The sequence below is a fragment of the Loxodonta africana genome, chromosome 26 (genome assembly GCF_030014295.1).
Source record: "Loxodonta africana isolate mLoxAfr1 chromosome 26, mLoxAfr1.hap2, whole genome shotgun sequence".
Classification (NCBI taxonomy): domain Eukaryota; kingdom Metazoa; phylum Chordata; class Mammalia; order Proboscidea; family Elephantidae; genus Loxodonta; species Loxodonta africana.
This window is the reverse complement of record NC_087367.1, coordinates 48,885,078-48,908,473: the sequence shown is the minus strand read 5'-3', so window position 1 is coordinate 48,908,473 and position 23,396 is coordinate 48,885,078. Positions and strand designations below refer to the sequence as shown.

General features: G+C 40.3%; 1 long non-coding RNA gene across 2 annotated transcripts in view; it reads left to right on the top strand.

Moving 5' to 3' along the window:
- The first annotated feature begins 6,191 nt into the window (after positions 1 to 6,191).
- The window catches only part of LOC135228707 (uncharacterized), a 124,157-nt gene continuing 106,952 nt past the window's right edge, over positions 6,192 to 23,396 (top strand). Inside the window, exon 1 of one of the 2 annotated variants that reach the window (XR_010319497.1) lies at positions 6,192 to 6,609. This is a non-coding gene — a long non-coding RNA (uncharacterized LOC135228707). The remainder of the gene's footprint in view (positions 6,610 to 23,396) is intronic. The other variant, XR_010319496.1, reaches the window with a different exon arrangement.

Here is a 23,396-nt window from a genome sequence, read left to right as displayed (position 1 = left end):
TTTTGGCTCTTCTTTAATATGTGTGCCTTTATTGATATAAATTGACCTCTGAGCACTGCTTTCACCATGTCCCAAAGGTTTTCATAGGAAGTGTTTTCAGTCTCGTTGAATTCTGTGAATTTCTTTATTCCCTCCTTAAGGTCTTCCATAACCCAGTCTTTTTTGAGCAGGGTATTGTGCAGTTTCCAAGCATTTGATTTCTTTTCCCTGGTTTTTCTGTTATTGATTTTTACTTTTATGGTCTTTTGTTCAGAGAAGATGTTTTGTAATATTTCAGTGTTTTGCGTTCTGCAAAGGCTTGTTTTATGACCTAATATGTGATCTATTCTAGAGAATGTTTCATGTGCACTAGAAAAGAAATTATAGTTTGCAGCTGTTGGGTGGAGTGTTCTGTATAAGTTTATGAAGTGAAGTTGTTTAATTGTAGCACTTAGATCTTCCGTGTCTCTATTGAGCTTCTTGCTGCATTTCCTATCCTTCACCGAGAGTGTTGTGTTGAAGTCTCCTGCTATAATTGTGGAGGTGTCTGTCTCACTTTTTAATTCTGTTAACATTTGTTTTATGAATGTTGCAGCCCTATCATTGGGTGCATAAATATTTAATACGGTTATATGTACCTGGTAAATTGTCCCTTTAATCTTTATGTAGCGTCCTTCTTTATCCTTTGTGGTGGATTTAATTTTAAAGTCTATTTTGTTGGAAATTAATATTGCCTCTCCTGGTCTTTTTTGATTGTTGTTTGCTTGATATATTTTTATCCATCCTTTCAGTTTTGGTTTATTTGTGTCTCTTAACTCTAAAGCGTGTCTCTTTTAGGAAGCATACAGACTGATCGTGTTTTTTTATCCAGTCTGCAACTTTCTGTCTCTTTATTGGTGAATTTAGTCCATTTACATTAAGCGTAATTATAGATAAGTATGAGTTTAGTGCTGTCATTTTGATGCCTGTTTTTGACAATTTCATTTTCCATTTACTTTTTTGTGCTGAGTTTTTCTTTGTAGATTGTGTGTTCCTCCTTTTTATAGTAGTTGAATTTATTTTGGTGAGTCGTTACGTTTATCTTGGTTTTTATTTTGAAGTATGGAATTGTTAGACCTTGTTGTGGTTACCTTAATATTTACCCTGGTTTGAGTAAGTAAAAACCTAAGTTGTTTCGCCCTGTATCGCCTTGGTTTCCTCTCCATATGTAATTTCTAAGCCTCCTGTATTTAGTCCCTCTTTTTTCACTATCGTAATCTTTTACATAATCACATCAATGATTCCCTGTTTTGAGCAATTTTTTTAATTAATCTTATTTTGTTTTTGTGATTTCCCTATCTGGGTTGATATCAGGATGTTTTGTTCTGTGACCTTGTGTTGTGTTGGTATCTGATATTATTGATTTTCTGACCAAAGAATTTCCTTCAGTAATTCTTGCAGTTTTGGTTTGGTTTTTGCAAATTCTCTAAGCTTGTGTTTATCTGTAAATATCTTAATTTCACCTTCATGTTTTAGAATTTTGCTGGATATATGATTGTTCGCTGACAGTTTTTCCTCTTTCAGTGCTCTATATATGTTATCCCATTGTCTTCTTGCCTGCATGGTTTCTGCCGAGTAGTGCAAACTTATTGATTCTCCTTTGTAGGTAACTTTTCATTTATCCTTGGGTGCTTTTGAAATTTCTCTTTATGTTTGGTTTTGGCAGGTTTGATGATATGTCTTGGTGATTTTCTTTTGGGATCTATCTTGTATGAGGTTCGATGAACATTTTGGGTAGATATCTTTTCATCTTTCACAATGCCAGGGAATTTTTCTGCCATCAGATCTTCCACTGTTCTCTCTGTATTTTCTGTTATCCCTCCCTGTTCTGGAACTCCAATCACATGCAAAGTATTCTTGATAGAGTCCCCCATGATTCTTAGGGTTTCTTCATAGTTTTAAATTCTATTTGATTTTTCTTCAACTATATTTGTGTCAATTGCCTTATCCTCCACCTCCCCCACTCTGCATTCCAGTTCCTCGATTCTGCTCCTCTGACTTCCTATTGAGTTGTCTGATTCTGTAACTTTATTGTTAATTTTTTGGAATTCTGAATGCTGTCTCTCTATGGATTCTTACAGCTTATTAATTTTTTCACTATGTTGTTGAATAATCTTTTGGATATCTTCAACTGCTTTATCCGCGTATTCCTTGGTGTTTTCTGTAGATTGCCTTATTTCATTTGTGAGGTCATTCCTGATGTCTTGAAGCATTCTGTATACAATTTTTTTATATTCTACATTTGGCAATTCTAGGAATGTATCTACATCTGGGAATGATTTTGATTCTTTGATTTGGGGGTTTGTAGAAGCAATCATGGTCTGCTTCTTCATGTGATTTGATGTCAACTGCTGTCTCTGAGCCATCTATAAGATATTGTAATATTTTCTTTTATATTTGCTCACTGAGTCTTATCTTCTTATTTTGTTTTGTTACAATACACCCAGATGGGCTACTAGATTGTGGTATTGTGATTGATGTAGCTTTTGAATCACTTACGTCCTGTTACCAGCTTGCCTGAGCTGTTACCAGGTATATAAGTGTATGAGTCCATTCACTATTCTTGAATAGAATCAGCTCAGGTGTCCTGATAGCTGGTCACCTAGTGTGTGGTGTAGGCTGTCACCTATTATCTTAGAGGAGTAGTGGTGATGGTTGTATGCACCAGTTTCTATTAGTGGCATGGGGTCACATTTCGAGGAGGGCAGGATGCTGACAGCCTTCCTTCAAGTGTCAGTGAGGTAGGTGTGGCTCTATTCTCTAGAGCACTCTGGTGGGTGGGCTTTGCAGCTGTATCTTAGGCACCCAATGCTTGGGTAGGCATCACTATTCTCAGACCCCTCTAGCAGGTGGCTAGGTGATGTGGGTGGAGTCTCAGCCCTCAGTTCCCTGGTGTGGATCAGCGAGGGCTCTGTTTAATAGGTAGAGAGGTATCTGACCTCCAGAACTTGCCTTTCCACTGCTGAGCTAAAATAATTATGGTCAGATCTCTATCAGAATTGCCTTTACATTGTAATAGCCACCTAGTTACCTGTAGGGTGAAAGCCAAAGACTATGGGTCTCTTAATGCCTGGATGGAGCTGATTCTGTACTGTTATTTCAGTTTAGGGAAGTCAGGGAAGGATTTTTTCTTTGATTGTTAAATGCTGCTTTTCTCAGGCCAGGAGAATGGGTTAGAAAAGAAAGAAGAAAAAAAATCCAGCAGTGCACTTCACTCTCTGGCACAGAGAATTCCAATGTTAATGAAGCTGGCTGGGGCAATGAGGGGTGGAATCAGATATATAGAAGAGAGTAGCCTGGCAAAATATACAAAGTTACTTATGTTGTTTGGTGAGGATTGTTTTTTCTGAGATTCCAGAGCATTGTGTAGCTTGTGTGTGCTGGCTGGATCCCTGCTGAGACTGTCCCAGAGGGTTAGGGCTGCGTCCATGCTCACACCGTCTCAGGAAGCCACAATCGACTCCCCCACACTTAGTCCAAAGCCCAGCACCAGGGTTTCCTTTCTGGGACGCTGCACTCCAGGCTCCAAAACCAGTCGCTGCTTCCCTATAGTTTTTTGTTTCCCTGTCAGCCGCGTCTGTGTGGAGCCTGCATGTGCTGCCTGGGTCCCCTCCGAGGTTGGTCCTGAGGGTTAGGCCTATATCTGTTCTTCCCTGTCTCAGTAAGCCACAATCAGCCCCACCACTCTGACACCAGGAAACCGCGAGGGCTCAAGGCTGCGGCGTGGGACACTGGCTCTGGAAGCGGTCCCTGCTGCAGCGTGGCTTTTCGCTCCCCCGTCACTCAGGTCAACTCCTTAGTTCTGTGTTTGATGGTCAGGGTTTGTAGATTGTCCTTTATGTAATCAATTCACTTGTTTTTTCGAGTCTTTGTTTCAAGAGGGATAAGCAGAATCTTCTACCTAGTCAGCCATCTTGGTCCTGCCCCCGCGTCTGCCTCTTTATGTGATTTGATATTGACTGTAGTCTCTGAGCAATCTATAAGTTATTGTATTAGTTTATTTTATGCTTGCTTTTTGTATCCTAGCTTCTTGCTTTGTTTAGTTTTGGTATTCCCAAATAAGCTGCTTGAGTGCGCTAGGTTGATTATTTTCACCTTTGAAGCTCTAATGTACTATCACCAGATGGCTAGCACTGTTACCAGGTATATGAGCCTAGGAGTTCATTTATTTTTCTTGTATGGATTCAACTCAGGTGCCCAGGTAGTTGGTCATAAAGTGTAAGGTACAGGCTCTGTCCTACAGCCTTAGAGGGGCAGGGGTTATTGGTGTAGGCAGAAGTATCTGGCTGCAGTAGGGGGTCAGGCTCTGATCAAGGCAGGGGTCTGACAGCTGTGCTCTGAGTGTCTGTGAGGAAAGTGCATCCCTGTTCTGTAGAGCACACGGGTGGGTTCTGCAGAAGGGCAGTGGGTACCCAATGCTTTTGGTTGTAAGTTCTGGGCGGTACTACTTACCCTGGGAGCCCTGTCACAGGTGGCTAGGTATTATGGGTGGAGCCACCAGTCCTTAGGCCCCTGATGTGGGTAGGTGAAGACCCTGTTTAATAGGCAAAGCAGTGTCAAACATCAAACACCCATCTTTCCACCGTCCAGCTGAGACAGTTGCAGTCTGGCAACAAGGGCCTATTCTCCTGAAATGGGCCCACACAGGTCCATGCTGGGGTGAAAGGTATTCAAAGCCCATCGACTGTCTGTGCCTGAACAAGAGCTGCTTCTGTCCTGAGCTCCCCAGCTTAATTGAGCTGGCAGATTATCTTTCCCCCAGTTGTGAACTTATACCTTCTTCAAGGATGGAAAAATGGCTCAGAGTGGTACCAGGGCCTATCTCAGGCCCAGGGAAGTTGACAGCCACTGAAGCCGGCTTGGGGGCTGGGGGCGTAGTAAAATAAACACAAGTAATTAGCTTTTGCTGAGAGTGCCGTTCTTCTCTTGTTCTGGAGGTGTGAGTAGTCTGTGCAACTTGCTGTCCTTCCCTGAGCTAAACGCCTGTGGAACGCTACTGCCAGCCCCACTGCAGTCGCTCCAGGGAACGGTGCCTGAGGGTTCCTGGCTATTCAGGTCCAGTAACTCCTCTCCACTTCTGAATAGTCTCTCCCTCCCCCTGCCGCTGAGTCCATTTTCTAACTTTACCTTTGATGTTCAGGGCTCCTAGCTTGTCATAAATATAATCGCTTCACTTGTTTTTTCGTGTCTTTTTTGTAAGAGGGATCACTGGTGGCGTCTCAATACTCAAAACTTCATCATTTCTTCCTTTCACTTTAGCTACTCGACATTCAAGAGCAACGTTCAGAGTCTCTTCCGACATCCGTTTTGGTCTTTTCTTTCTTTCCTGTCTTTTAAAGGATCTCTTGCTTTCTTCATGTGTGATGTCCTTGATGTCATTCCACAACTCGTCTGGTCTTCAGTCGTTAGTGTTCAACACGTAAAATGTGTTCTTGAGGTGGTCTCTAAATACAGGTGAGATATACTCAAGGTCATACTTTGGCCCCTTTTGGCTTATTCTAATTTTCTTCAGTTTCAACTTGAACTCCCATATGAGCAATTGACAGTCTGTTTCACAATCGATCCCTGGCCTTGTTCTGACTGATGATATGAGTTTTCCCATCTTCTCTTTCCACAGATGTAGTCAGTTTGATTCCTGTGTATTCCATCTGGTAAAGTCCACGTGTATAGCTGCCGTTTATGTTGGCGAAAAAAAATATATGCAGTGGATGAGTCACTGGTCTTGCAAAATTCTTTCATGAGATTTCTGGCATCATTTCTATCAGCAATGCTGTATTTTCCAACTACTTTTCCTTCTTTGTTTCCAACTTTAACATTCTAATGACCAGTAATTATCAATGCATCTTCATTGCATGGTGGATCAATTTCAGGCTGCAGAAGTTGTTTAAAATCTTCAATTTCTTTATCTTTGGCATTAGTGGTTGGTGCATAAATTTGAATAGTCATATAAACTAGTCTTCCTTGTAAGTGTATGGATTTTAGCCTATCAGTGACAACATTGTACTTCAGGCTAGATCTTGAAATGTTCTCTTTGATGATATGTAACGTCATTCTTTTGACTCTGGTGGAATATCCATGTTTGTAAGACTGCTCACAGACTGTTTCACCAAAGAGTTTTCTGGTACTGCAACATCTACCACTAATCTCTGTGATCCCTGTGAATTGGCAAAATAAGAATAGTGCTATAGATTTCTTCCAAATACAGAAAACATAATCATGAAAATGTTCTTGCTGTTGATTATATTCTTTACCAATCTGTTCGTATGGGATTTTTGGTACTTCACTTGAAAAATGAGTCCAAGGTACTGTGATGTGATTGTTTACTTTGTGTGGCCTTTCTAGCCATGGTCTTATAACATCCACCCTGGTGCTTGGGCAGGACTGTGTGATAGGGTAATTGTGGCTCACCAAGGGGATTGTTTATTTTTCCTTCAAAGAGAACCAGTTCCAGAGCAAAGAGGAGGATTCAACTCCCATCAAGGAAGAAGAGCCAAGAGCCGAGCGTATATTATGGACCTGAGATCCCTGCACTGAGAAGCTCCTAGAAGCAGGAGACTGAGATAGAGAGAGGAAGCTGTAACCCTGAAGATGGTAAGATGCCATGGCAGGCAGACCGAGCAACAGGGACCTGGCTATAGGAGATGATGGCCCATGGAGAAGGAAAGCTGAGTGCCTTTGGAGAGAGGCCGGCCCAAGGCCAGGCAGAGGCACGCCTATGAGCACAGGAGGGAAGAGGCTGTCCTGATAGAAGAACTGTATTCTGAGTGTCTTTGAGCCTGAGCTATAACTGTTACTTCCCTAATAAACCCCATAATCGTGAATATGGACTATGAGTTCTGTGTGGCCATTGCAATGAGTTATGGAACCCAGCAGAGAAGTAGGGAGTGCTGTGTGAGGGACAGTTGGTGTCAGAGTTAGTGAAGATGGTGGAGAGAGGATAGTTTTTCACCAATGCCTTCAATGCAGCTTCGATTTCTTCCTTTTATACCATCAGTTCTTGATCTTATGCTACCTATTGAAATGGTTGAAAATTATCCAGTACTACTGCAGTGGCTGTATTAATATCAGGCAAATTATACTTCAGAAAAAGGAGTATTATTGGGAATAAGTAGGGACATAACATAATAAAGGTTCAATTCTCCAAAAAGATACAACACTCCTAAATGTGTACGTGTCTAACAACAGCGCTCCAAAATACAAAAACTAATAAATCTGAAAGGGGAAATGGACAAATACGCATTTATAACTGGTATCAGTACTTTTCTATCAATAATTAATAGAGCCCTGGTAGTTGAAGTCCAAAGCATCTGTATGAACCACTCATGGATGTCTATGTGTGTGTGTATGTATGTGTGTGTATGTGTGTATGTATGTATATAGTATAAAGAGAAGTAATACAGAAATAAGCATAGATACATGTTGTAGTCCTTGGGAGGTACAAACGGTCAATGCATTCAGCTGCTAACCAAAATGTTGGAGGTTTGAGTCCACCCAGAGGCACTTCGGAAGAAAGGCTTGGTGATCTACTTTTGAAAAATTAGCCATTGAACTGACACACTTGTGTGTCAGTACTACTCTGACACACATGAGGGGAGGGGTCACCATGAGTCAGATCAGCTTGATAGCAGTCGAATGATTTTTTTATGCATTCTGCCAATGTTTGTCTTTTAATTGGTATCTTAGGCTGGGTTCTCTAGAGAAGCAAAACCAGTGAGGTGTATATATATATATATATATATATATATATATTTATATATAAATAGCTTTATATCAAGAAAATGGCTCACGAGGCTGTAGAGGCTGGTAAGTCTCAAGTCCGTGGGTTAGGCTTGTGGCTTCTCCTGACTCACATAGATGCAGGGACTGCAGAACTCAAGATCTGCAGGTCATACAACAGGTCTGTGGCTCACAGGCTGCAAAGGCTGACAAATCTCAAGATCGGCAGGTAAGCTGGCAGGCCGTGGCTCACAGACTGCGGAGGCTGATGAATCCCAAAATTGGAAGGTAAGCTGAGAGTTCAAGTCCCAAAAACTTGAGATCCGATGAAGAGGAGCCAGCTGCAGGATTCCGAGTGAGCAAAAGCTCAAGAGCCTTGCCAGAAAGTCCACCTATATTGGATGCAGTCCACACCCCTGAGGAAACTCCCTTACATCTGATTGGCTACTCACAGCAGATCCCATCATGGAGGTAATCACATTATATCACATCTCATCATGGAAATGACTGCATCGTTATACGACTGCTAAACTACATCATAACTGCCAAAGCACTGAGAATCATGGTCCAAAAAAGTTGACACACAACTTTAATGATCCCAATTGTGAATTTAATCTATGTAAATTTAAAGCGATTAATGATAAGGAAGGACTTATGTCTTCTACTTTGTAGTAGGTCATATACGTATTTTGTTTCTCATTTTCTTCACTACTGTCCACTTTTGTGTTTGACTGATTTTTTTCAAGTGTACAATTTTGATCCTCTCCTTATTTCCTTTCCTTATATGTTTTAACTTCTTAGTGGTGACCATGAGGATTACAATTAATATCTTATGTTTATAACAATCTTCTTTTAATTAATACAAATTTAGCTTCAACAGTATAGAAAATTCTGCTTTTATTCAGCTCAGTTACCTCCCCTACTTACGTTGCTGTTACAAAAATTGCATCTTTATACATTGTGTGTCCATTAAGAGAGATGTGTAAGTATTTTTATGCATTTGTGCTTTAAATCATATATGAGAAAAAGAGAGGCGTGATATAAAAATATTACTGACTTTGTTTTATCTAAGTAGTTACCTTTACGGAGTCTTTGTTTCTTTTTATGGCTTCAAGTTACTGTCTAGCGTCCTTCCGTGCCAGCCAGGATGATTCCCTGTAGCATTTCTCATAAGGCAGTTCTGCTGCTAACACACTCCCTCAGGTTTTGTGTATCTGGGCATGTCTTAATTTCACCTTCATTTTTGAAAGATAGTTTTGCTAGATATTGAAATCTTGGTTCATAGTTTTGTTTCTGTATTTTTTTTCCAGTACCTTAAATACATCATCCCACTATTTTCTTGTCTCAATGGTTTCTGATGAAAAATCAACAGTTAAACTTGTTGAGACTCTCTTGTACCTTAGGAGTCACTTATCTCTTGCTGCTTTCAAGTTTCTGTCTTCGTCTTTTGACATTTTGATTATGTCTGTCTGTGGATATCTATGTATTTACTGTCCTTTGAGTTTATTGAGCTTCTTGGATATCTAGATGACATTTGGGAACCTTCCAGTCATTACGTTTTTAAATATTCTTTCTGTCCTTTCATCTTTCTTTCCTTTCTGGGACTCCCTTAATGAGTATATTGGTATGCTTGATGTTGTCCCGCAGGTCCCTTAGGCTCTGTTCATTTTCTTCATTCTTTTTCCTTCATGCTCCTCAATTAGAACAATTTCAGTTGTGCTTTTTCAAGTTTACATTTTCCTGCTTTCTTGCTCAAATCTGCTGTTGAGCTCCTCTAATGAAATTTTTATTTCAGCTATTCTACTTTTCAGCTCTATAATTTCTATTTGGTTCTTTTGTATAATATTTCTTTATTAATATTTTCTACTTGTTCATACATTCTTCTCTTGGTTTCCTTTTTTTGTGTGTGTGTCTATGGTTTCTTTAGCTCTTTGAGGAAATTTAAGACAATTGGTTTAAAATCTTTGTCTAGTAATCCCAATATCTGTGTTTCCTTAGGGATGCTTTCTGTTCATTTCTCTTCTTTCTTTCTTCTTAACAAATGAACCATCCTTTTCTTTTTTCTTTTTATGACTTAGAATAGTGTGTTGGAAACTGGATATCTTAAATATTATAATGTAACTCTGGAAATCAGATTCCCCCCTGTCATTAGGTTTTGCTTTTTTTTTTTTTTTAATTGTTGAGGGCCAGTCATCCATTTGCTTAGTGATGTTTCCAAACTATTTCTGCAAAGATTGTATGTCTTCTCATGTGTGGACACTGAAGTTCTGTTCTGTTATCTCATCAGTCAGTTCATGACCTGACAGTGATTTCTTTAAATGCTTGTAGCCAAAAAGAAAAAGTAACATTATCCCAGTCTTTGCAGATTGGCTCTGAACTGGCGCGTTCTTTCAATGCTAAGCAAGAGTGCCTAAAACTCTGCCTTAGCCTTCACTTCCTGCCCCTGTGGAGCCCAAAGATCAGCCAGAGGTGCAAGCCTAAAGCTTTGTCAGGATCTTTATGAGCATGTCTTCATCCTTAGGCAAGAACATTGCGCTTCAGATTCCTCAGTATATGTGGTAGCCCTTCAAAGCCCTTAAACCACCAACCATTGTCCTCTCAGCCCCCCTTTTTCCAAGCTTTTGGATGTCTCTGCTGTTTTCTCTGTCCTTCATCCTTTAACCCTGGAGGTAGGACCAATTCTTTGAGCTTCGTACTCCTGAGTTTCCATCACATTGTACATTTTTTCTTGTGTGCTGTTGAGTCAATTCTGAGTCATAGTGACTATAGGATGGAGTAGAACTTCTCCAAAGGGTTTCTAAGGCTGTAATCTTTATGGAAAGAAAGTGTCATATCTTTCTCCTGTGGAGTAGTTGGTGGATCAAATCAAAAGGTTTAACAGCTGAGTGCTTAACCATTGCACTACTGGGGCTCCTTTTGACATCATGCATCATAATAGATTTTTAACACACCCCTCAGAAACATAGAAGTCCATAAATTATCAAGGATACAGAAGATTTAACATGTAAAAAAATACCAAATTGATATATGTGTATGTGTGTGTATTATCTAACCATGAAAGAATATACACTCATCTCATGCACATACATAGTGTGTATAAAAATTAACTGTATACTGTGTTATAAAGCAAGTCTCAACAAATTTCAAGAGTCTGCAATAATATAGAGGATACTATGTAAGTACACCATAAAAAAAAAAAACCCATCTTAGAAAATGAAAATACAAAATCTCCATGTGCTTGGATATTTTAAAATACTATGAGTCAAAAAAGACATCATAATGAAAATTAGAATACATTTTGAAGTGAACAATTATGAACATAGTGCATATAAAAATTTGTGCAGTACAGACAATATAATATAGGAAACTTATAGCCTTAAAAATATAATTGGAAAGAACAAATCTTGAAAAATAAGTGAATTAAACATCCATTCAAAATGTTGGGAAAAAACCAGAAACAAACATTCATAGGAATTTTTGTTTCTATTAATGATTGAATACATGCAACAGACGATCAACAAAGACTAAAGTTGATTCTTAGAAAATGCTAGTAAAATTGACAAACTTTAGGCAAGATTGATCAAGTGAAAAAGAATGAAGATATAAAAAACGAATATCAGGAATTAGAAAGAAAATGACTACAGATCTTGCAGAACATAAAGATAATGTGAGAATGTTATGAACCGTATTAGCCAATAAATTTGCAAATTTAGGTAAAGTAGGCAAACGTATCATACCATGTAAGTTAATAACAACGATTCAAGAAGAAAGAGGAAGCAAAAGTAATTCCACAACTGTTAATACAATTGAATTAGAGCTCAAACTATTCTCAAAAAGAAAACTTCATATCAGATGGCTTTTCCTGCAAATTCTGCCAAATATTCAAGAAATATTTCACAAATTCTTCAATATAAAATGAAATATATACCCAAACTCATTTTATAAAGCTTGTAGAATGAATATTGATACCAAAACCTGACAAGAGCAGCACAAGATGGGAAAATGACAGGCCAATGTCACTGATGAACATAGATGCAAAATATAAAAATAAATAGGAGAACAAATCCAGCAACACTCTAAAGAAGAATATATTATGACCAAGTTGGGTCTATCCCAAGAATTCAAGGTTAGTTTAACATTCAAAAATGAATCAGTATAATTTGCCATATGTACAGGAAAAATAAATGTGATTATATTAATAGGTGTAATAAAATAAGTATTTGATAACCTTTAGCATCCACTCATGTTTTTTAAAAGAACATCTAGCATGCCATGAGACCAGAAGAACCAGAAGGTTCCCGGCTGCTGTCGCTGAACATTTTGATCAAAGAGTCCATAGAAAAGCCCTGATCAAAAGGGGGAAAATGCAGAACAGAATTTCAAATGAACCCTAGACTTTTTGGAGCCACTGAGGGTGAATGAACTCCTGAAACTATTGCCGTGAGATAATCTTTAAACATTACACCAAAAGCATTCCCTTGAATCATCTTAAAACTGAAGTATGAAAAAGAAAAAACCAAACTGTTGCTGTTGATTCCAACTCAGAGACTCTGTAAGACAGAATAGCACTGCCCCATAGAGTTTCCAAGGTGCAGGTGGTGGATTCAAACTGCTCTTCTTTTGCTTGGCTACCGTATCACTTAACCACTGTGCCATGAGGGCTCCAGAACATAAGCTTACTTAACTAATAAAAATGGTCTACCTTGAGCATATGCTCTTTTAAGAACTGTCTACATGGCATCAGATTGACAACAGCTACTGAAAAGATTAGATAGGAACCTTAAGGAGCAGTGGGTTTATGTTAATGACAGAGGAACAACTCAGAAAAGGAGGGTAAGAATGGTTGCACAACTTCAAGAATGTAGCCAGTGTTATTAAATTGTACAGGTGGAAACTGTTGAGTTGGTGTATGTTTTGCTGCATATATTCTCAACCAGAAAAAATACAGGTAATAATTAACAAAAAATGTCAAGGAGAGCTAAATATTTTGAAAATAAGACAGAGTTGCATGTGAGGGAATGAGTGGGGTGAGCTGTTTTAGATTAATAGTAAAGGCTTATGGGAGCAGGATATTTGAGGAGATAACTGACCTATATCAAAGGAGAGAATAGCTGTATGAAGTTCTGAAGGGAGGGATATTGCCAATAAAGGAAAGAGTTGTTTCTGAGGCCCTTAAATAACCAAGTGTTTTGGCACGTTTGAGGAAGCTCAGGAAATAAGTCATGGCTAGTGTGGAGTGAACCGAGGGAAGACTGTTAGGAAATGAGGTTAGTATGGTGAGCAAGCCCCGCATCATGAAAGACCATGGGAAGGATTTGGGAATTTTTCCTAACAGCCATGAGAAGCCACTGAAATGATGCTGTTATGTAGATTGTAAGAGGGAAGATCGGTGCATGGAGTCCAGTTTTAACCAAGAGATGATGGTGGATGTAAGGTGGAGGTAGTGAGAAGTGGATAGAGTCAGGATTTATGTTAAGGTAGTGCCAAGAGTCCAGAATATGTCAATGGATTGGATGCAAGATTTGAATAAAGGAGAGAAATCAAGGATGATTTCTAGGTTTTTGTCCTGAACAACCCAGAGGATAGTGAGAACATTTGCTGAGATAAGGAAGACTGGGAGGTAGATAAGACACTTGGACGAAGAATTTTATTTGAACCACATTAAGTTTGAGATGCCTAGTAGACATTCAAGGGGAGATGTGAGGTCAGCCATTGGTGAAGGAACAGGGCAGAGTATGTAAATGAGGGTATCCTAGGGCTCAGGTGGAATTGACTGCCATGAATTGGCTCAGATAACCTAGACAGTGAGAAGTGATGAGTGATGTTACTTAAACAGGGCATGGAAATCAATGAAAAAGGTGTGGGAGTGGCAGGGAAGCTAAGGTAGAGAAGTTTCTCTCTCCCTAAACCTGATTAGCTGGATTTGAAGACATCATAAGTTCCTGTATGAGAAATACCCAGCAAATTACCAGTTGATTTAATAAATTGATAACAAAGTCCACCTTTCAGCCAAAGATTGAAAAGCAAACAAACCAATTGCCATCCAGTGAATTCTAACTCTTAGCAACCCTATAGGACTGAGTAGAACTACCCCATATGGTTTCTAAGGAGCAGCTGGTGAATTCAAACAGCAGACCTTTTGGTTAGCAGCTTAGCTCTTACCCACTGCACCACCAGGACTCAGACCAAGAATAACACATGTGAGGAACTTACTCCTTAGTTCAATCAAGTATGTAGAAATTCAAATTTGTAATTTTGGAGATTCCCCTCTTTTTTTTTCGAAATGGGGGGCATTGAGATGGAGGATTTTCCCATGCCCACCATCCTAAGGGATTTAATTAACCCATAGTTGAGACATTGTAAACATCTGAAGAAATTATTACCTTTGAGAAATTTGAGGGTGAGGAGGCATATCACCTGGCACCTCTTAAACTCCTTTTAAAAACCTGACTTGAAGACTCACCTGCCTTTTTGAATAAGTGCCAGCTTGAATAGGCAGGGTTCAGGGAATTGCCAACCAAAGGTATGGTTTCTCCAGAGGCCTCCAAGGGGTGTAAAAGAAGAGCGGAGCCAGACCCCGTGCTTGGGACACACCGTTGGTATGAAATATTTGAGTGTGTGTGTGGTGAGGGGAGCAGTGGGTATGGGAGAGTGGGGTGGGTGGGTAATAGGGAAATGCCTGGTTTTTTTTTTTTTAAGAAACAGTTTTTTACTTTTTTTTTTTTTTTTTTAATTACAATGAACAGTTCAGTGGAGACACATTCCTTATGTGCAGGGGCTAGTGGAAGTGCTGATAGCTGAGAATGTAGCCTGCTCCCCAAGTGCGAGTTGGCATTTTGGAGAGAAAACTTGATGTTTGGAGCACTGACTGGCCCTGCCTTTTCTAAATAATTAAGGGTGGTGGGTGGTGGTAAGAGAAAGAGGATGGTCTATGAACACTGACCCTGGAAAATTAACCCGAGTGTGTGGGTTGTGGATAGCAGGAAAAGAACATCGCCCGCAAATGACAGCAGTGCCTTTATTTATTTATTTATGCTTCTTTTTAGTTCTGAGTTGTTTTTAAGCCACAAATTCATGGGGCCACCATGAGTTTTCAGAGAATGAGTTTTACAAAAATCTAAGTGTTTTAAATATTGCAAGGATTTACTTATATATGCTGTATATGAGAAAAGTCCTTACAGTTACAGGGAGGAGAAAGAAAGTATATTCAGGAATTAAATTTTCACAGTTCTCTGAATTCTTATATTTCTCTTGTTGTCCGTTTTTCTTTTTTTGTCCTTCATCCACCCCTTCCACCTTGACCCACTGTCTTCATCATCTAGTGCTGCCATAACAGAAATACCATGAGTGGATGGCTTTAACCGAGAGAAATGTAATACCTCACATTAAAGTAGGCTAATAGTCCACATTCAAGGCATTAGCTCTAGGGGAAAGCTTTCTCTCTCTTTCGGCTCTGGAAGAAGGTCCTTGTCCTTAGCCTTCCCATGGTCAAGGAGCTTCTCAGGTGCAGGGACCTTGGGTCCAGAGGACATGCTCTGCTCCTGGTGCTGCTTTCTTGATAGTCTGAGGCCCCCAACTCTCTGCTTGCTTCCCTTTCGTTTTATCTCTGGAGAGATAAAAGGTGGTGCAGGCCACACCCCAGGGAAAGGTGACCTGAGTGAGGGTGGTGTTACAATCCCACCCTAATCCTCTTAAAGTAAAATTACAATCACAAAATGGAGGACAACTACACAATAGTGGGAATCATGGCCTAACCAAGTTGAGACACACATTTTTTAGGGTCATAATTCAATCCATGACACCCACCAAACCAAACTTGTCACCATCAAGTTGATTCCAACTCATAGAGACCCTAGTTGATTTGAACTCATACAGACCCTATAGCATAGAATAGAACTATTCCATAGAGTTTCCAAGGACTAGTTGGTGGATTTGAACTGCTGACCTTTTGGTTAGCAGCTGAGCTCTTAACCACTATGCCACCAGAGCTCCTCTTGATCCACAGTCCACCCTAATTCACCACTGTGTTAGAAACTAAGGTTTCGCTACTCTGAAATAAGAACCTTTTACTATACTTTTGTGTTAGTGGTTGCTTTTGGTACGTCTTTAAGCGCTGAACAGTTACCTCATACCCGTTAAAAACCCATTGCCACTGAGTCTATTCCAACTCATAGCGGCCCTATAGGGCAGAGCAGAACTGTGCCATAGACTTTCCAAGGAGCGCCTGGTGGATTTGAACTGATGACCTTTTGGTTAGCAGCTGTAGCTCTTAAACAATACACCACCAGTGTGGGAGGGGTTTAATTAATAACATGATGTCTGGGCTCCAAGGGAGATGGAATGGATGTGCCGGAGAAGGGCATGCAGAGTCTGCCTGTATAGTCCCCAGAACTCTGTTCAAGATCATAACACACCTCAGTAATCACTTGAATCTAAACATACAACTTTAACAGTTGATGTAAATGACTTTACACATGAATTTTGGAACTCAACTCTTTCTCAATGGAAGTTCCTTCAACCTGGCCGTTTGTTTGTATTCCCTTAATAATTATGAAAGCTAACAATTATTGTGTTCATTCTGTGTGTAAGGCCTTTTTCTAAGTGCCTTGTGTGTTTTATTTAACCTGCGTAACAACCTTTTGAATAAGACCCATTTTAGAAATGGGAAACTGAGGCAGTGAGAGGTAAAGTAACGTGCCCAGATCAACCAGCTGATAAATTGAGTTAGGATTTAAACCCAGGCAGTTTGTTTCAGAATTTGCTTATGTAATCACTGTACATGACAGCAGTGAGCCCTAGTGGCTCTGTGGTTAAAGAACTTGGCTGCTAACTGAAAGGTCAGTGGTTCGAACCCACCAGCCTCTCTGTAGGAGACAGATGTGGCAGTCTGCTTCAGTGAAAACCCTATGGGGCAGTTTTACTCTGTCCTTTGGGGTCACTGTGAGTTAGAATCGACTTGATGACAGTGGGTTTTGGCACATAATACTAATGTGCAGTGTATTCTGTATGCCGTGTATATGTTCAGAAACTAATTTTCCAAACATTTATGCCATATATAGATTACCAATCCAGTTGCCGTTGAGGAGATTTTCACTCATGATGACCCCGTGAGTTTTCAGAGTAGGACTGCCCTCCATACGGTTTTCAATAGCTGTGACTATTTGGAGGTAGATTGCCAGGCCTTTCTTCCAAGGCAACTCTGAGTGTATTTAAACTGCCAACCTTTCAGTTAGTAGCTGAGCACTTAACTCTTTGTGCCACCTAATACATATATATACTAGGAGGTTTTCCTCCTTATTTGTACTTTAACGTTTTTTAGACTCTTACGAATACTTGTTCCTGGCAGTGAACTGGATGCTAAAGAACAGAATAGGCACATGTAACCCTCTCTCACCTTCTCCCTCCCCTCTTTCACAGAGATGAAATGAAAAGGAATTAATGAAGACAGATCACTGGATTAGGGCCCATACTCAGGGCTCTAACAGCATGGGGGGTTTCTCCTGTCACTTCAGTTCTTGTTCAGGAATTGGTACCTGCTTTTTGTGAATCACAAAGACCAGTGCTGTATATCAAGCCATTTAGATTTGGGGTATGGAGCAGTGATTTAAAAAAATTAAATTTTATTTTCAGAGATTTTTTCTAATAATTGTTTACATTTATTTATTTATTTTTAAAGTTAGACCCTGCTTTATTTTAGAGAGGAACAAACTTTCAAAGTTTTTAAGCAAACATTGGTCAGGGCTGGGCTTTTTTTTTATATTAACTTTTATTGAGCTTCAAGTGAACGTTTACAAATGAAGTCAGTCTGTCACATACAAGTTTGTATACACCTTACTCCGTACTCCCACTTGCTCTCCCCCTAATGAGTCAGCCCTTCCAGTCTCTCCTTTTGTGACAATTTTGCCAGCTTCCAACTCTCTCTATCCTCCCATCCCCCCTCCAGGAATTGGCACCTCCTTTTTGTGAATCACAAAGCCCAGTGCTTTATATCAAGCCATTTAGATCTGGGGTATGGAGCAGTGATTTAAAAAAATTAAATTTTATTTTCAGAGATTTTTTCTATTAATTGTTTACATTTATTTTAATTGTATATTCTAAAACCCCTACAAAAAGGCATGAAATAATTGTTTAAATTTTAATTCACATGGGTCAAAATGTATGTTAAACTACCTATCGTCGCCTTCACAGTCGGCTTTATGTTTGAGCCGATTGTTGTGGCCACTTGTTACCAAGTATGACCTGCTTCTCCAGGGACTGATCTCTCCTGACAACATGTCCAAAATATGTGAGATGAAGCCTCGCCATTCTTGCTTCTAAGGAATATTCTGGCTGTACTTCTTTCAAGACAGATTTGTTCATTCTTTTGGCAGTCCGTGGTATATTCAATATTCTTTGCAAACACCGTAATTCAATGCCTTCAATTTTTCTTTGGTCTTCCTTATTCATTGCCCACCTTTCGTGTGCGTATGAGGCGACTGAAAGCACCATGGCTTGAGTCAGGCGCACATTAGTTTTCAAGGTGACATCTGTACTTTTGAACACTTTAAGAGGCCTCTGGCAGCAGATTTGCCCAATGCAATGTGTCGTTTGATTTCTTGACTGCTGCTTCCGTGGGTGTTTATTGTGGATCCAAGTAAAAATGAAGCCCTTAATGACGTGAACATTTTCTCCGTTTATCATGATGTTGCTTATTGGTCCAGTTGTTAGGCTGTTAGTCTGTAGTCTATGATCTTCAGCAGTAAATGCTTTAAGGCCTCTTCACTTTCAGCAAGCAAGATTGTATCATCTGCATATCTCAGGTTATTAATGAGTCTTCCTCCAATCCTGATGCCTTATTCTTCTTCAGACCAGCTTCTCAGATTATTTGCTCAGCATACAGGTTGAATACATATGGTGAAAGGATACAACGGTGATGCACACCTTTCTTGACTTTAAACCATGCTGTATTCCTTGTTCTGTTTAGATGACTGCCTCTTGTTCTATGTACAGGTTTCTCGTAAAAACAGTTAAGTGTCCTGGAAATCTCATTCTTCCCCATGTTATCCATAATTTGTTATGAGCTGGAGTAGGTCTCAGAAATAATGTACCATTTCTTCCAGTTGGTTGTGCATGGCTGCCTACTTCCCTAGGTGGTAGGAGCTAAGGCCTGTCTCAGAAACACTCTCCTCCCCACTTAGCATGAGTTTTCACACTGCTCCATCTTCTTTCCCTTGTGTGTCTCCTGCCCTCCTCAGTGGCTGGGGAAAATGATAGTAGCCCACTGATGAGATTTATTCTTTTATTATACTTTATTTTATCATTTGTTTTTATAACATAGTTCTGTTAAAATCAAGGGTAATAAAAATGTTTGTATGATGGAAGTGGATAATCCCACCCATTGTGTCCATCTAAAGTTTCATGAGAAAACTGTGCCCACAACAGAGGGCTCCCACTCCTCTGGCTCACTGTATTTTCTCCTTGTTTATTTGCTCTTCCCTCTTTCCTGATGGATGCATGGAACCACTGAGCTTCAGGACTCCACAATTCTGCTTTTCATACCAGTGTTACTGTAATCTTGGGTTCCTGGGCTGCCTTGCCACAGATTTACTCATTCTGTTTCTGTTAATTATTTCATTACTTAAAAATCTCGCATGAATTTTTCCAGAAGTACATTCTATTCCTCAAAAACTTGGAAGCAATGGGAAAGTATGCAAAAAAAAAAAAAAAACAAGAAAACATACGTAATGCATAGAATAAATTATTAACGTTCCGATATGTCTATTTTCTTGCTTATATTGGCATGTATGTGTATTAGAGTCTCTGGTTGATGCAAATGGTTAATATCTTGAGCTGCTGACAGAAAGTTGGAGTTCAGGTCCACCCAGAATTGCTATGAAAGAGAGGTCTGGCAGCCTACTTCCGAAAACTCAGCCATTGGAACCCCTATAGAGTACAGTTCTACTCTGGCACACTGGTGTCATCATGAATCAGAACTGACTCAGTGGCAACTGGTTTTATGTGTGTATTAGCACACACATTTATGTATATTAACACAGATATTATATCCTGATATTTTCATTCAACATTAGTCTTTTCATGGTAATTTTTTTTTGTTTTTTTTTAATGAGGGCATTAAATTACTTTGTAATATTCTGTGTGCATGTAGTATATCTTTTTTAGCGATTTGACTATAGTTGCAATAATGTGCATGTTTCTAGTAATCTTTAAGCTATACTTACATCTTTTTAACATACATCTCTGCCATTAAATCTCTTTGTTTAAGTGTTGTTTAACACTCATTACGCCTAAGGGATGGTCTCAGAAGCAGCCCTGATCAATTTTTCTCCCTCTTACTCATGAAGCCCCTTAATGTATCCCAAGGTATCAACTACGAAGGATTTTACGTACTTATCCTTTGTTTATTTTTCATTCAGTCAGTATATTCCATGGGCCAGAAGTAGTCTATGTTATGCAGATACAGTGGTGAAAGGTACACACTGTCCCTGTCCTCATGAAGGGGACAACCCAGTGCAGGTGGGAGGAGCACTGGGGAAATGCAGCTGAGAGCAAGGACAGACAACCCTCCAGGAACCACACTGGACTTCAGAGAGGCTTGTTGGCTGCTGTTCACCTGGCAGGCTTCTAGATACCCGAGTACCCTTGGGCTTGGTGCCTGCTCCTCTCTTTATTGACACCCTCCCTCTAGGATGCCTCAGTGAGTTTACTGCTGTCTATTTGTAGCTAAGGACGTGAGGTTTATACCTCCATCCATTCAAACTCCTCCTGGGTCCAGACTCATATATTCAAATGTCAGCGTAACTCTCTGTATTGACCTCTTTATGCATTATAATGCTACATTCCTCATATGGCCATCATGAAAAGCAAACATGAAAGGAAAAGCACAGGAGTGCCTGGCACCAGTGTAGGTACTCAATGAACATTAGCTGTTGGTATTATTCTTGACATCTCCATGTGGGGTGAAGTTTTATTACCTGACATCTCCATGTGGGTATCTAACAGCTGCACCATGTTATCTAGGCTATGAAACAATTCTTGGTTCCAACCACCATTCCGTTCTTATCGATGAATTTCTCAAGGCTTCGGTGATGGGAGTGTGTGTTTTTCCACACAATGGACATGATTAGGAATGGTAGGCCAGGTCCTGCACAATAAATTGCTCCAACATTCCTATGGGTGACCATTGAGACAAGTTTCAGCCACTGAATGTAGCAAAGAATTGGAACTACTCTCAGCTGTTCATGTGAGTACTCTCAATCCAGAATATCTGGTAAGTCGACTGTTAGGGATTGAATTGTGTCCCTCCAAAATGTATGTGGAAATCCTAACCCCTGTACCTGTAATTCTGACCTTGTTTGGAAATAAGGGGCCTGCTTTTATTATGTGAATGAGGTCATACCAATGTAGGGTGGGTCCTAAGCCTAACTCTTCTTAGTTATAAAAGGAGCAGAATACACACAGACACAAACAGGTGAAAAGGAAGACAGACAAAGAAGACAGATGCTTCTAGAAGGCCAGGAACACAAATGATTGCTGGCATCTACTAGAAGCTGAGGTAGACAAGGAAGGACCTCCCACTACAGCCATGCCCTGAATTCGAACTACTACCTGCTAAACTGTGAGAAAATTAATTTCTGTCCTTTAAAAGCCATCCAGTTGTGTTATTTTTTGTTATGGAGGGACTAGGTAACTAACACACATACCCGTGCTTATAAGTTCAGCCCAGTGCAGAATAATTTTCTTCCCTCCTTGGTCTAGCCCACCCGAACCTGCTCTTTCCCTATCAGTGTCCTTTGCTTTCACCTAAGAGCTATGACAGAGTCCGCTTGATGCTGACACATTGAAATTTCAATTTATTTTTTATTTATGATTACTATTAACTCCAATATTTTCTACGGTTTTCAATGGAGACAGTCCTATAATCTATGAATAGCAGTTATACTTTTTTTGTACTAGCTTACACTTCCAGTGTTAAATGTTTAATAAAAATAATGATAGAAGCATCCTTATTTTATTTTTTATTAATTTTAAAGAGAATGTCCCACACATCACCATGAACCATCATGCTAGTTGTAGTTTTCCACGTTCGGGAACTCCTTTTCTGTTCCATGTTTGCTCCTAGTCCTTATCTCTCCGTGTGATTGGATTTTATCAACCTGCTTTGCCCCCATCTCTTGAGGTGAGCATATGTCTTCTCTTCTTTCACCTATGCATGTGGTGAATGAAATTACTAAATCTTTAACGTTCACTCAAATTTGTATGCCTACAATAAACCGCCTTGATCATGGCATGTTACGTGGTTTACCCTTTGCTGGATTTCCTTTGCTGGCATCTTATGTAGGGTTTTGCATCTCAGTTACTGAGTGTGCTTGTCCTCTAACTCTTCTTCTACCTTCCTTCTCTAATTTGTTATCATTTTTAAACTAGCCATAAGGATCAAGTTAGGGGAGTGTCTCATGGTTTTCTAATCTCTGTTGACTATGTACAAGATTAAAATGACTGTTTCTTGCATGTTTGCTGGAACCTGACTGGAAACGATCTAGGTCTGCCATTTTCTTTGTAGGGAGATCTTGAACTACTGACCCATTTTATTTAGTGGTTAAAGGCCTCTTCTGGTGCTAATTTACTTGTAAAAAATTCTGATGCATGTTCTAGATTGCTCGAATCTCATCTTTAAATATTGATTATCAGGGCTTGTAGCCTCATGCAAGCCAATTAATCAATCCCAGATTTCCCCAAAGTCAGGCTCTGCAACTATTCCCGGTACCAAATTCCCTCATCTAAGACTTATTTGCAAAGAAAGAGACAACAGTATGCTATCTACGCAGTTGTGTATCCGCAGCCTTCTTGAGTCCATAATGTGAGGTTACAGTCTTCTAATACTTTTTTTGTAATTGTTCTCTTTCTTATTTTTTTTTCCTATTTTCACTGCCAATACCCCCCCCCCCAGCCTAGTAGTTTTAAAGTTGTGCGTTTCAGGTTCAAGTCTGTAATCCAGCTGGGATTCTGTGTGTGCTGCATGTGTGCATCAAAAGAACACGCTTCTAGAAGCAGAAAGCAGGCAGTGCGACTGTTGGGTGGTTGGCGGGGCGGGGGGAGGGGAGCTGCTGCCCAGAGAGGGCGCCCGAGGGAGGCAGGAGATGCCGGGCTGCCCACCGCAAGCCTGCAGACTCCAAGGAGGCGGAACCTGCGTGCGCCATGAGCCTTTTGAGACAGGCCCAAGCCCGCCCAGCCGGGTGCTAACCTCGCACCCGCCAGGCTTGCGGGTTCCCCCAGGACTAAAAAAAAAGGGGAAGCCTAAGGCCAAGGAGGGCAAGGTCTAGGGTCTGGACCTGGGAACTGGTTCTGCCACGTGTGATCGCAGCGCTTATGCTGGGAAGGGGGGCAGGAAGCATATCGCAACGTGCGTCCGGACGATGACCCCGAAGGGCAGGAGTTGTGGTCACCCAGGGACTCTGCGTCTGCATATGGACGCCCCCAGGGTGCAATTCCAGGAGCAGAAGGCAAAGCCACAGAGGCCACAGTGCACCTCGCCGATGCTTCCCAGGGGCATTGCCCCAAATTTGGGGAACAGTCCCTCCTCTGGGCTAGGGACTTTGTTTCCTCCATTGTCATCACTGACTGTGAGCAGACTCTTGTCTACACAGACTAATGAGGAGTTATCA